Source organism: Podarcis tiliguerta (assembly GCF_965153285.1).
Source record: "Podarcis tiliguerta genome assembly, chromosome: Z".
Lineage (NCBI taxonomy): Eukaryota > Metazoa > Chordata > Lepidosauria > Squamata > Lacertidae > Podarcis > Podarcis tiliguerta.
The window spans coordinates 30,359,399-30,373,607 of record NC_139553.1 but is presented as its reverse complement, the minus strand read 5'-3'; the positions used below and the strand labels follow the sequence as shown (position 1 = coordinate 30,373,607).

Genomic DNA, 14,209 nt, shown 5'->3' with positions numbered 1-14,209 from the left:
TCAGAGGGTAGGACCCTAACCAATGGATTGAAGTTACAAGAAAGGATTTATGAAATAAACACCGGAAAGAACTTTCAGACTCTAACAGCTGTTTGACAGTGGGAAAGACTCCCTTGGAAGGTGATGGACTCTCCTTTGTTGGAGGTTTTTAAGCAGAGGTTGCTTTAAAACTATCCATCTATCATGGATACTTTAGTTGAGATTTAGTTTGAGCAGAGGCGTAGGAAGGGGGTGTGGACCACCCCAGGTGTCTTCGCTGAGGGGTGACATTCGGTGCCCGCCCACGACTCCCAAGCTTACCCTGAGCTGTCGATGGGGGGGGGGGGGCGGAGTTCGCACCGGGTACCACCTGGGCTTGCTACGCCTCTGCTCAAAGCTAGAACATAAGTTGCTACATAGTGTAAATGGCTGCACATAACACAGGTTCTCAACATGCATACTAATGCAATGTAACAGATCACGGTGAGAATCAACACTGAATCAGCAAAATTGCCAGTGCTTATTGCACATGTGTATTAAACATGAAATGAGGTAATGATGTACACGATTGGTGTAAATTTAAGTGCTTTGTTTGAAACTTTATAAATACCACTGCCTGAACCATCGGGCAGGGTTGCAGTTTTGCGGAACAATCTGACTGTAACCTATTGCTTTGCAATAATCAGCGATGGACTCCTAACTCCTCAAGCTTCTGGGTTTTATTGGCATAAACTCAGGAGATGAGCCATTTTTGGCTTACAACATTTGGTGCTGTGACTCTTGAACCAGGACTATTTTGGGACATTTTTTTTCTTTTCTACTACATAAGTCGAGGTTGAGAGGATTTTCTTTGAAGCACATGCCAGGGGCTTACAACACAATCAAGCACACTATTAGCTCATAGAACTTTAAATGGATTATTATGATTCCACCATGCAAAAGGGGGCAACTTGGTTCAGCCCACGTTAGAACTTTATAAGACCAGAGTGTTGTTATATGGAGTTGTTATATGGAGCACCACTGTGCGCCATGACCAATTTTGACTCCCCGGAGAGAGCGCAAAACAATATTTTATTTTATTTTTGCACAGACCCCTGTTACCCCCTATTTCTCCAAAAATAGCACTATTCTGTGGAGAACTGAGTGTAATGCACATTAAAGCCAAAGCCCTTACACTAGCGCTCCCCCCCTCTTTTTTTTTTTGGGGGGGGGGTTAAAAATTATTTTTAAGCAGGTATCAGAATCTTTCATGACAATTTCAGAAGATAAGGCTCCAAACTTGTGGAAACGTGAAGTGCAGTTTACTGCCATGAGCTTGGGACTCTCTGCCCCCTTTCTTGTGATGCAGGGTTTTTCAGAGAGCTAAAGAATTAATACTCCAAAGGTTGAGAAACACCAAGATGCAATCACCAGTGGCTGACACCAACATCTGTCAATCTAATAAACTGTATGCTTCTTTTATCCAATTGTATCTATCCCTGCCAAGATATCTGGTAGATTTACAAATTTAAAATGAGGATAGCCTTTACACAGCTAAGACTAAATGTCCTTCCATTAGCAGACCAGACGGGCCGACATTAAGGAATTCCTAAGAAGGATAGAGTTTGTGACTGCAACTCTTTATCAATAGAAGACATAACTCATGTGCTCCTTGACTGCCCTTTTTGTGACGATCTCAGAAACAATTACATCCACCCATTGCTAAGATCACAGAAGGGAAGGTCGTCTCTTGCAAATACCTTTTATTTTTTGGCTGTCTGATGTTGAGAGAGAGATATCCTTTAGAACATCTAAAATTATTTTTATGGCTTTACAGATTTGTGTAACAAAACTTGAGGGGCGCACGAGAAATGATTTATCCATAGGGGTCGGGGAGTAGAAATGTAAACCATTATTAATAGCAGTATTCCTGTTGTTGTTGTTGTTGTTGTTGTTGTTGTTGTTGTTGTTGTTGTTGTTGTTGTTGTTGTTATTATTATTATTATTATTTTATGTGTGTAATGGCTTCTTGCTAAGCGCAATGAACCAAACTGACTTCCCCAACAATGCACGAACAGTAACACAGCCAGCCTTCGAAATCGGCAGTTCTCCAAATTTTGCCATGCGGTTCTCCAGCCAAGTAATGTGCTTAATGGATAACAAAGGTAAAGTGTGCAAAAATGCATATATTAGTGGAAATAACATACAAAAATGTATTATATAAGGGGGAAAATGAATATCATATTAGGGATAATACAGTGGTACCTTGGGTTACAGACGCTTCAGGTTACAGACTCCGCTAACCCAGGAATAGTACCTCAGGTTAAGAACTTTGCTTCAGGGTGAGAATAGAAATCGTGCTCCGGTAGCGTGGTGGCAGCAGGAGGCCCCATTAGCCAAAGTGGTGCTTCAGGTGAAGAACAGTTTCAGGTTAAGAACGGACCTCCGGAACGAATTAAGTACTTAACCCGAGGTACCACTGTATAAATATTAGGACCATATGCTTTTAAAAAATGTGTCTGTTGGGCAAAATTGCATAAAAATATGTGTATTTTAAGAGAAATCCTGAGGAATGTTAATGAGGGCTTTAATTCCCCCCCCCCCCCATGCTTGGACTTTCAAAAAGCTCTTAACAAGGTACCTCACCAAAGACTCCTGAGTAAGCTTAGCTGTCATGGAATAAGATGATAGGATCAGGAAATTGTTAATTAGCAGAGAGTAGGAACAAATGAACTGAATGGAAGGAAGTCGAAAGCAGGGTCCCACAAAAATCAGTATTGGGATCTGCACTTTTTGACTTGTTTATAAATGATCTAGAGTTAAGGGTGAGCAGTGAAGTGGGGAGATTTGCTGATGATACTAAATCGTTCGGGGGGGGGAGAGAGAGAGAGAGAGAGAGAGAGAGAGATTGTGAAAAGGACCAAAATGACTTCTCCAAACTGAGTGAATGGGCAAATGCAATTCAATGTAGGCAAGTGCAAAGTGATGCATGTTGGGGGAATCCCCCCCCCCTCTTAATTTCACATATATGCTCATGGGATCGGAACTGGCTGTGACTGACCAGGAATGGGATCTAGCATTTGTAGTGGATAGGTTGATGAAGATGTCACCCCAGTGTGCAACAGCTGTGAAAAAGGCAGATTCCATGCTAGGAAATATTAGGAAATTAGGACTTCAAAGTGAAACTGCTGTTATAATGCTGTTATACAAATCTATAGTGCTCCTGCATTTGGAATATTGTGTACAGTCGTGGCACGTGTACAGGATATTGTAGAGCAGGAAAAGGTTCAGAAAATTATCAAGGGTGTTGATTGACTCAGTTATGAGTAAAGGTTGCAGCATTTGGGACTTTTTAGTTTAGAAAAAAGGGGAATAAGGGGAGACATGGTAGATGTTTATAAAAGTATGTGTGGCATTGAGAAAGTAGATAGAGAAAATGTTTGCTTCCTCTCTTGTAACACTGGAACTCTTGGACACCCAATGAAGCTGAATGTTGGAATATTCAAAACAGATTAAAAAAAAAACTTCTTCTGGAAGTACATAATGAAACTATGGATTGGCCCATGGTAACCCAATGAAGTGGGAGGTGATTTGAACCCAGCTCTCCCAGGTCCTAGGACAACACTCAAGGGACTTAGTTCTTTTCTTTGTAGAGGAAGATACCTGTGAGAATCCTGCTCTGACTCTAGGCACCTGGTGGTCCAACAGGCTCTTGCCTGCCAGCCTTAGATTTAATGGCCACTTGGTCACCAACATCACACTCAAGTACCCAGTATGACTCCTTTGTTGGTGACTTTGTAGCCTCTGACTCTGTGTCTTGATCACTGTTGGACCCAGTCTTGAGCTTGGTTCTTGGCATTTCCACGTCAGCTTGTGATGATTATTTTTTAAAGAAGTCCTCATGAAGATTCATCAGCATTTTAGTGCCCATTTCTAATATACACACTTTTTCTCCTAATACACAAAGCTATTTCTCCTAATACAATCCATTTGTATGTTATTTTCACTACTATATGCATTTATTTGCACACTTTACCCAAATATATGCTCTTCGGTACATATTACTTGGCTGGAGAACTGCCGTGCAAAGTTCAGAGGCATGCAAATTTCAAAGGATGGTAGTGTTTTGATTCAGGTATTGTTCCAGAAAGTGTGAATTAGGGAAGTTTGCCTTTAAATGCAAACTGAACCGAATTTCTTCCAGAACCCTACAGTCCACACATTTGAAGCACATCAGAAGGGGTGCAACACATATGTCAATGCCTGTATTTATAATTTTGACAGGTGATGGGAGACCTGGTGGGATATCCCCCCCCCCCAAGGCTAATTGCAACAGGGAGGCAAGATTTAAACCTCACCCCCCCACACACACATACTATGGTACTGATGAAAATCCTGATGACTTCATCAGGCAAGGCCTCCTTCCACCTGCCTTGCCCCACCTCCTGGTCCTGGGATTCTTCATAAGGAAGCTATGCCTGGAGGAAGAACTGTGAGGGGAGAGCCTCCATCAGGCAAGGCCTCCTTCCACCTGCCTTGCCCCACCCCCTGGCCCTGGGATTCTTCATAAGGAAGCTATGCCTGGAGGAAGAACTGTGAGGGGAGAGCCTCCATCAGGCAAGGCCTCCTTCCACCTGCCTTGCCCTACCCTCCAGTCTCTGCTTCTCATTTTGTATTGTATTATGTTGTGTTGTGCACTGTGGTTTGCTGTTGTTTTATTAATTGGAGTTTAGAAATTACTTATTGTAACTGTTGAGTAGATTTCTGTTTAATTTTGAAATGCTGATATTTAATATTATTCTATATTGTTTAATGAATGTTGAATGATATTTTATTTGCATATTGTATATTGTATTATGCATATTGTCTTATTTATATGATGTTAGCCGCTCTGAGCCTGGCTTTGGCAGGGGAGAGCGGGATACAAATAAAATTTATTATTATTATTATTATTATTATTATTATTTTCCTCATCTAATGAGATTATTTTACCGTGTATGTTAATTATGGGTGTTTATCTTTTAATACTTCTGCAATTGGTTATATACTAGTGAACTACTTGGATGTCTCCTTTGTAATTAAACAGTATATTTATTTATTTATTAATTAAATAATAATAACCTATAATTAAAAGGGTGGAAACAGATGTCCTGCTACCGATACAAATTTTAATGTACTGTAGCTTCGTCCTCAGATTGCCTTCCCAACGCTGACAAGAAAATGGCAAGAACACTCCAGCAGAATGTACTCTCGCACAAAAAAATAAGTGAACAAATTCCAGAATCATTGGAAATGTTGCCATTTTGCAGGGATTTGTGGTGGTTAGCTGGGTAAGCCACACCCTGCACATACACTCACATTTTCCAAAGTGTACACATTTCAGACAGAAATCAGCTTCCAAATTCTTTGTTTTTCACGCACAAGCCACAAACCTCCTTTTTATCTGTTAAGAACATAAGGGAAGCCCTGTTGGATAAGGACAAAATTCCAACTAGTCCACCAGCATATTTTCACACTGGCCAACAAGATACCCATGGAAAGCCTGCAATTAAGGTGGGAGTGCAACACCTCCTTCCACACTTGTGATTCCCAGCAACTGGTATTACTGGGCACGCTGTAAAAGTGTAAATCATCAATTGCCCTCATGGCTAATAGCCATTGATTCTGGAACCACACACAGAGAGTTTTGGGTGAGACCACTTCCACCAGGCAGTTACAGGTATGAAATCCTTGCCAAGCCATATTTTTTTAATTTTCATATAGGAGAGGAGAATGTTTAGAAGAAAAAGAGGTACATATAAAGTCTTTCTCAGCCTACATGATCTAGCTTTCTTTCTTTCTTTCTTCCTTTTCATGGTGGGCAAAAGTTTGTCAACCATAATTTTATAAAGATGACAATTGAATAGGCCATCTGGTGAGAATTAATTTATGCCTTTCTACATTTTAAACAACCTGGCTATTTTTACTCTCTCCATCCCTCTCCAAGGAAGTGAGACGTAATGAAGCATGAGCTGGAGGAGGGCCACGCCTCAGCTGGAAAACGTCAAACTCTATCACACAGCCTTCCAAAACATAAATCATTGCCAGGGCTTTTGAATAGGTACAGAAGTATCAAAAAAGACAGGGGAACAGTCACATGAACACAGGACTTCTTGCAGTAGCCCAAGAATGCTTTGATGGGGAGACTTGGTTCACAGAAACAGCTGCAAAGAATGGGTTCCTCAGAGAACACTTTTATTTATTTATTATTCATAAAAATATTTATAAACCACTGTCTCATTTGGGTGGGGGAAGCATGATGGTGTACAACAAACCATTAACATTGTTTTCAGCAGTGATGAAATATCAAAAGTGTAGGTACTTGTCTGATTTTAGTAGGAAAGGTTTCATGGCATGCTTGGTGCTTCTTCTGTTTAAGTCATTATGGAAAATTATCTTTTTTTAAAGGGTTTATTCCTTCTAATGCACACATTTTTGCAAAACAATTTCCCCCAATAAAATGTGAATTTGAATGTTATTTTCACTAATATATGCACGTGATGCAGACTTTACCTTCATATATATGCATTTTAATAAACATTTCTTGCCTTCTCCTTGGCTGCAGAAGGTGCTTTGCAAAAATGAGAGAAGTTTGAAGTTTGAAGGACAGTTGTGTTTCAGTTTGTTTTCCAGAAAGCAAGAATTGGCCAGGCTCAACTTTACAGTGGTACCTCAGGTTAATATTTTTCGCTCTATAGGACGCACCAGACCATAAGACGCACCTAGTTTTTAGAGGGGGAAATCAAGGAAAAAAATATTATCCCCCCCCAGCCCCAAAGAGCTTCTCTGGGCAGTGGGGGAAGCCCAGGTTTGCCCCCCCCCCCCAGCCACAAAGAGCAAAGAAGCCAAGACAGCGAGCGGGATCCATCCCGCTGGCTGTCTTGGCTTCTGCCATAGCCGCACAACCTCTCCAGCCAGGAGCTAAACCTCTCCAGTGTGGCTAAAGAAGCGTGGCTAAAGAAGCCAAGGCAGCAAGTGCGATCCATCCCGCTTGCTACCTTGGCTTCCTATTTAGCCTTGTGCAGCCTCTCCAGCCAGGGGAGGTTGCGCAAGGCTAAAGAGGAAGCCAAGGCAGCTTGTGTGCGGCTCTTGGGGGCTTTTCCTGCCTGCCTCCCCCCTACATTCACTCCATAGGACACACAGACTTTCCCCCTTAGTTTTTAAGAGGGGAAAATTGCGTCCTATGGAGCGAAAAATAAGGTAATTCGTTCTGGAGGTCCATTCTTAACCTGAAAGTGTTCTTAACCTGAGGTACCACTTTTGCTAATGGGGCCTCCTGCTGCTGCCACCACGTGATTTCTGTTCTCATCCTGAAGCAAAGTTCTTAACCCGAGGTACTATTTCTGGGTTAGCGGAGTCTGTAACCTGAAGCATCTGTAATCCGAGGTACCACTGTAAATGTGAACTGAATTGAATTTCTCCCTCCATTCCTACCCAGGAACATAGGAACCAGCAGCCACCACTGCATCTTGTGGTCTACAAGGAGCTCAGATACTGAAAGGACACAGGGTCCAGACCCATAACAAAAATATGCACAACATTTGCATGCACTTTATTTATAGATGCCAAGCACTACTGTGCTTTGCTGAGTCCCCAGTTGCCCTGCAAGCAAGGGAAAGGTGCAAGGCTGGAGCCTAGCAGCCCTGTGGTGGTTGCCATGTATTAATTACATACGTGCAATTTAATTCTCAGCAGACTTAAGACAGTAGCCTAGTTTTTGTTTAAGAGAAGAGGCAAGCTGTCTCATGAACTGAGAATATTTTCTTGTCCTCTACAAGTATGTAATATTGAAAACGGTAGAGCTTGCATCAAACTTAAGTTGATCACACAGTCAAGGAGAATTACTCTGAGATCTGAGCACACCAGGAGGGATCGTTGTACATTGAATTTCTCAGTGTAATATGGTATAAATCTTCGTGAGAGGCTCAACTTTTATTGGACGCACAAAAGGTGCTCTTTCCCCCCCTTATTAAATGCACGAGATGCTCCCAAGGGATGCCTAGCTTTCTAAAACATCTCTATTAATTTTTTCCTTCCTGTCTACAAACTCCAGAAGGCTGATGGGTACAGTCTGGTAAATCACTCCCTCTTGTTTATCAAATGTAAAATAAATTACTTGTTTCCTGGTCTGAAATTTGCAGAGTCCCTCTCTTTAGCAATGAATACATTTTCATTTGCTTAGTTACGGTGTGTTAGCTTCTAAGATCATTCCAGAAGAAAGTAAATCTTCTAATAGGCAATAAAACAAAGTTTGCTTTGTTCAGTTGGGTTCTTCAGACTCAGGGGTGGCCCGTCCTGTTTCGCCACCTGAGGTGAAATGAGAGACGTGCCCCCCAGCCACTGCCCCCTGCCTGCCCCACCACTTCCGCTGCCCCACCACTTCCGCTGCCCCACCACTTCCGCTGCCAAGATCAGGACTGAGGGTGTTCTGGTGCTGGCAGGGCAGGCAGGGTCCTGTCTCTTGTGCTTCTGCCACCTGAGGTGTCTTCATAACCCCACCTCATGGGTGGGCCAGCGTTGTCCAGAGTGGTCATGTAAATGGGGTCTTTAATAGGGCTGAATGTCAGCCTAGGGCAGAGATCAGCAACCTTTTTCAGCTGTGGGCCGGTCCACTGTCCCCCAGACCATGTGGTGGGCCGGACTATATTTTGGAAAAAAAATAATGAATGAATTTCTATGCCCCACAAATAACCCAGAGATGCATTTTAAATAAAGGGACACATTCTACTCATGTAAAAACATGCTGATTCCCGGACTGTCCACAGGCCGGATGTAGAAGGCGGCTGGGCTGCATCTGGCCCACAGGCCTTAGGTTGCCTACCAGTGGCTTAGGGTTGCCATTTGTACATTGCCAAAAAGAGAGGAAATTCCTCACCAAAAGAAGAGAGGAGAGAACATCGAATTACATGTGCTGATTTAAATGCATTGGCTCACATTTAATTTAAATATAAGTACCTCTTATCCTAGGGGGATAGGATACTGTGACCAGGTGTCCTGCCTGCTTAGTCTGCTGTCCGGGTACCAATGGTGGATGGGAAATGTCTGGGGTCCTGATCTCTCTTCTTTGTGTTCTTCCACAAAGCAAAAGCTTGAAGTCTGTGATTCTTCCAGCAACTTTAATTATATATGGCCTACGTGCTACCCAAATCCCCCCTCCCCACCTTGATTTTGTAACTTAGGACAGCAGCCTGGAGAAAGGTGACAGGTAAAATCTATAACCATGTTTGCCACTCCAATAAATTATCTTGCGTATGCCACTGTGGGTAAACAACTTGGGATGAAACCAGAAGTTCCACCTGGTTTGAAGCCACCTATTTTTTATAAGCCAGACATTGCCAGAATAACAAAGCTGGAAAATGTATAATGAACACACACAAATCTGTCTTCCCCTTGGAACACCTTGTCTTCGCTATATCTCAGCAACGTCATCTGCCCCTTTCAGGCTGAGCTGCTGAACCAGGACATACTATTTGTTCTATGCTGAGGAACCCTCTCTTGGTCTTTCATAAGGCTCAAGCCATCCTTAAGTGTGCCTGCTGTCCAGTGACCAACAACTTGCCCTCCTCTTACACCCACACACACCCCTCTTTGAAGTGTATTAATAGCAGCACAATAACAAAACAATTCACACTGGGCATGAAATATTGCTACATATTCCACATATCCAAGGATATGGAAGAGTAGCTGGGGTAGTGGGACTGTGTCTGCAGGGCCCACCCTTATCCACCTGTTCACCCAAAACTGTATGCCAGAGGTGGCTGGACTACAACTCCCATCATCCCTGACCTTTGGCTATGCTAGTTAGGGCAAATGGGAGCTGGAGTCCAACAACATCTGGAGGGCAACAGGTTTCCCATCTCTGCTGTAAGCAGAGTTACACAAACTATACATGTCTCAGGTCTCCATGCAGTAATCCAAGGACAGACAATGTGGCATCCTTTCATTGTTTCGGATTCCAGTCTTCATCAGTGACAGCCACTACCACCAGTTTTAGTGTACAACATTTGGAGGGTGCCACATTGACTACTCCACAGTAATCAATCGTTGTACAAAAGGCTGGTTCTCCAGCTGCAGGGAGGGATTCCACATGCAATTTTTGTTTACTTGTTGCATTTTATCCCATCCTTCAAAATACCGAGGGTTGCATAAATGATTTTCTCCATGCCCATTTTATCCTCACATTAACCCTGTGAAGTGGTTCAGTTGAGGCAGGGAATCACAAGTTGGGAGAGTGCAGCCAAGTCCTGCTTATGGGTTTCCCATGGGCATCTCATTGGCCACTGTGAGCAGTGGCGGAGCTTTATGCTCCAGCACCAGGGGGCAAAGAGCAGGTGGGGCTGGCTCATGTCCCAGGGGTGTGGTGCACTGCCTGTGGGGGCATGGTGCCCAGTGTGAGTGGGGTGGCAGCCACAATGGCACCCCACTGGGATCGTGCTGCCAGGGGCGGTGCGCTCCCCCCGTCCCCCTCTTCGTCTGCCAGTAACTGTGAGAACAGGGGCTGGACTAGATGAGCCATTGGCCTGGCCCATCAGGGCTCTACTTTCTCTTAAGAAACAGAGTAACTAGCAGCCCAAGGTCACTTACAGCACAATTCAAACCCAGCATCCACCAGGGTGAGGGAGCTTTGACAGATCTTCAGCTTTCCCAGTTGAGCATAAGTCCCTTACCATGGCTCAGCCAGCTCAGCTGGGTCTCAGGCAGTGGAACTTAATCCAGCATTCTGGGACTGTGGCAGAGATAGCACAGGACAAGGAAAGACTTTCACCTCTTCCAAACCCCTTTTGGCTTGGTCACATGACACAGCAGTCAGCCTCCTCTGTTGGTGTTATTTGGGGGAAATGGGTGAAATTGTACTAAGTGCTTGGTCCATGTCTTGAGCAGCCCACTCCCATGTCTGAATTCTGTTTGTGTAAGGCCAAAAATTGGTACCCCCAAATTGATCTTTTCAGTTATGGATCTTCTCAATTTTGCACCCCCTGAGCTTGGTGCCCTGTGCAATAGAACTGCCCACACTGCCCACTGTATTAACTTAAAAACAAACAATAAGCAGTAAAAGACTACAACAATCATGATGCCATGTCACCAGACAGCTTACAATTAATTGCACAACGTACAATCTCACAATAAATTTAAAGAGGAAAAGTGGGGAGGGGAGTAAGAAGAAAAACCAACCATTGAGAAGAGCTGTAGCTCAGTGATAGACCATCTGCTTTGCATGTAGAAGGTCCCAGGTTCATTCCTTAGTGTCTCATTAGCATCAGGTGGAAGGCATGTTCACATCTTTGCTCCCCAGCCCCTCTTCTGTCTGCCATCAGGGCTGTGGGAGACCTTACGTCAAAGAACAAGCCAGCAGTAAATCACACCATTTGAAGTTGGAGTTAACTCTTCACAGACTTGGCTCAGTGTCAACACAGCACCTCTTTCCCTATAGGTCTTACTCCATGAAACCAGTTGCTGAGACTAAAGGTCCCCACCTTCCCACAGCCATCTGTGCCTCCTCCTCCCCAGGGCTTTTCCTAAGCAATCAGAGACTGTGCCTGCACGTAGCCTGTCTTTGCTCTACCCATTTCATGCCTCTCCTGGTTCTGGAAGTCACGGGGGGGGGGGGGAGGGGAACTTGTCACAGCAGGAGGGGGAGACATCCTTAACTCTTTACTAGCCTGTCTCGTCTCTGCCTCTTGGCCTCCCTCTCCCTCTCTCCTGCTTCAGCTTCTGACTCTGATTCTGGACTTATCTCTGCCGCAGACTCTCCCAGCTCACTAAGACTTGTTAGCTCTCATCACCTCTTCCTAGTCTTTACCCTGTGACCACTCACCATTATCCCCCCACCACTTTCCAGGGTCTGAGTCTTCTTCCTTGGTGGTTTCCACAGCTGGTTCCTCCCACCATTTCTCTGCATCCAGTCAGTCCATGATACCTTAACAGCAGCCACCCAATGAGGAAGCTGGGTGTGGCAATATCTGGAGAAAGTCCTGCATGACCAGAGAGACCTGAAGGGACTCATTTGGGCCCCTGGGCCTGAGGTTCTGTATCCCTCATCTGTGTATCCCTTGTAATGAAAGAGGAATGCATCCAAGTTCTGTTTTGTTTGCCTATGTAATAAAACCCATTCAAACATCACCAAACCCCTCTGTTGCTGATATTTTCTGCATTGCCCTGACTTAATGTTGTAAGCTTCTTTTTGTTAACCTTTGTGGGATGTAAAGCTGCAGTCAAGTGCAACATTCCGACAGAGGACTAACGGCCTCCATGTTCTTACTGGTTGCTGTGACAACCAGTTTGTCGGTTGCTGGTAGTTTTGAAAGATAACTGCTCAGTTGCAGTCACCTCAGGACCGACTTCCCTCTGGTATAGTTTATTTGCTTGTTATGTAACCTAAGCCTGCCTTCAGGTTCAGTTCTGTAAACCTGAATGAATCTGAGAGTAAAATAGTTTTATATTAACATGAATCAGATTTGTGTGTGTATTCTTTAAGAGGGATTCAAAGGGATTTTTAACCAGAAAGGCATCTTTATTAGTAGAACTCAGAGGAGTCAGCAACAAGCTGGTGGCTGCATAAACTTATAAAGGGGATTGTTTAACTCTGCTAAAGTAAAACTTCCCACAACCTTGAGTTTCAGGTACATATGCGTAAGTCTGGAAGTGGTGAGGAATTAATATGCAATACTTTTCTCACTTCAAAATGTAAGTCATCCTTGCTGAATTTGGACCCCTTTTGCTCATTTTACTGAATGAGACCTCTGAACTCCTGCCCCAAATTTCCACCCTGATGGTGACACTGAATGAAGATCGACAGTTTGTTCTCCGTCACCCACGGGGCAGGGCTCGATCTGAAGGGTGGGAGGGAGGTTTGTTACACATTTGTTCCCCCCCCCCAGCACTTTCTGCATCTGCCACCAGGGCCTGGGGCTATGAGAGGCAGCAGCAGAGCCACCCAGTAAGGAAGTCTTCATGACCTGTGTGGGAGGAATTGCTTCAGTGGTCAGCCCTAGGCATTTGTTGGAACATAAGGGAACAAGGAGGAAAAACTTATACAGTGGTAGCTTGGTTTCTGAAAGTCTTGGAAGTCGAATGTTTCGGTTTTCAAACGCCGAAAACCCGGAAGTAAGTGCTTCCGTTTTTGAACATGCCTTGGAAGTTGAATGGTTTCCGCTGCGTGTTTCTCAGTTTTCTCAATTAAATTTGCAGGCTGCCCTTTGCACCTGTTTTAGGATGTTTCGGAAGTTGAATGGTCTTCCAGAATGGATTATGTTCGAAAACCGAGGTACCACTTTCCAAACCTTTGTCCTGCTTGAGTGACTATTGTATCATTGTCTGTTTTACTCTGCTTTGAATATTGCAAGCTGCCTCAAAAACTTCCAATTTGTAGGAGGGGTAGAAATACTCCTCAATCAATCAATCAATCAATCAATCAGTCTCCAAGCAGAGCTGAGAGAGCTGCTTTCAGTCAGTGTAGACAGCACTGAGCTAGCTGGACCAATGATCTGACCCTGTGTAAGGCATCCTCCAATGTCCCTGTGATAAAATAAGGCCTTATGTTGCAATCACAAATTTGTCTCTGAACATACCCATGGCCTCCCCCAACTTCAGAACAGTTGCTTTTTTCCCTCATGAGTTAATCACCTGAAACTTATGATTAACCAGCTTTCAGATTTCTTTAATCAGGTGAAGCTCCAATAAAATGTTTCTTTCGCAAGCCTATGCCACAGAGTCTGGGTTTGTATTAATAGCTTGAGGTGCCATCAGCGCCTGGATTAAGTGAAATTATGTCCAACTTAAAATTGATCAGGGTGGAAGCTACAAGTGGATTTATCTTTCCTATTGTCCTCCTGATCTTTCAAGCAGCAGTTGAAGGGCCTGGATAACTCTCCCTTGATTCCACACAAGCCTCTGTAAAACCCTGTATTAATTTATAGGACTCTTTCCCCCTCTCCGTTCCCTTCACAATATGATTCAAGCCCATGGGCCCTTCCCTTTTAATATAGTGAGCAAAAATAAACAGTAAAAGCTTCTTCCCCCACGCGCCCATGTACGTTCTAGAAACATATGACAATGACATATCCAGTAAATACTCTTCAATGTTTGCCATGTTATTTACAAGCTGTCATCATGGTCACAGGAGGGTTAAATAAATACAACAAAGAAGAAACAAACAGGGCCCTCAAATCACTGCAGTGTCCGTGATCTGGCTGATACCAATTAGATTACAAGA

At 43.8% G+C, this 14,209-nt stretch overlaps 1 long non-coding RNA gene across 3 annotated transcripts in view; it reads left to right on the top strand.

Annotated features, from left to right (window-relative positions):
• The first annotated feature begins 11,399 nt into the window (after window positions 1–11,399).
• LOC310669859 overlaps window positions 11,400–14,209 on the top strand; it is a 46,503-nt gene continuing 43,693 nt past the window's right edge. For all 3 annotated transcript variants that reach the window (XR_014507427.1, XR_014507428.1, XR_014507429.1), the window contains exon 1: window positions 11,400–12,388. This is a non-coding gene — a long non-coding RNA (uncharacterized lncRNA). The remainder of the gene's footprint in view (window positions 12,389–14,209) is intronic.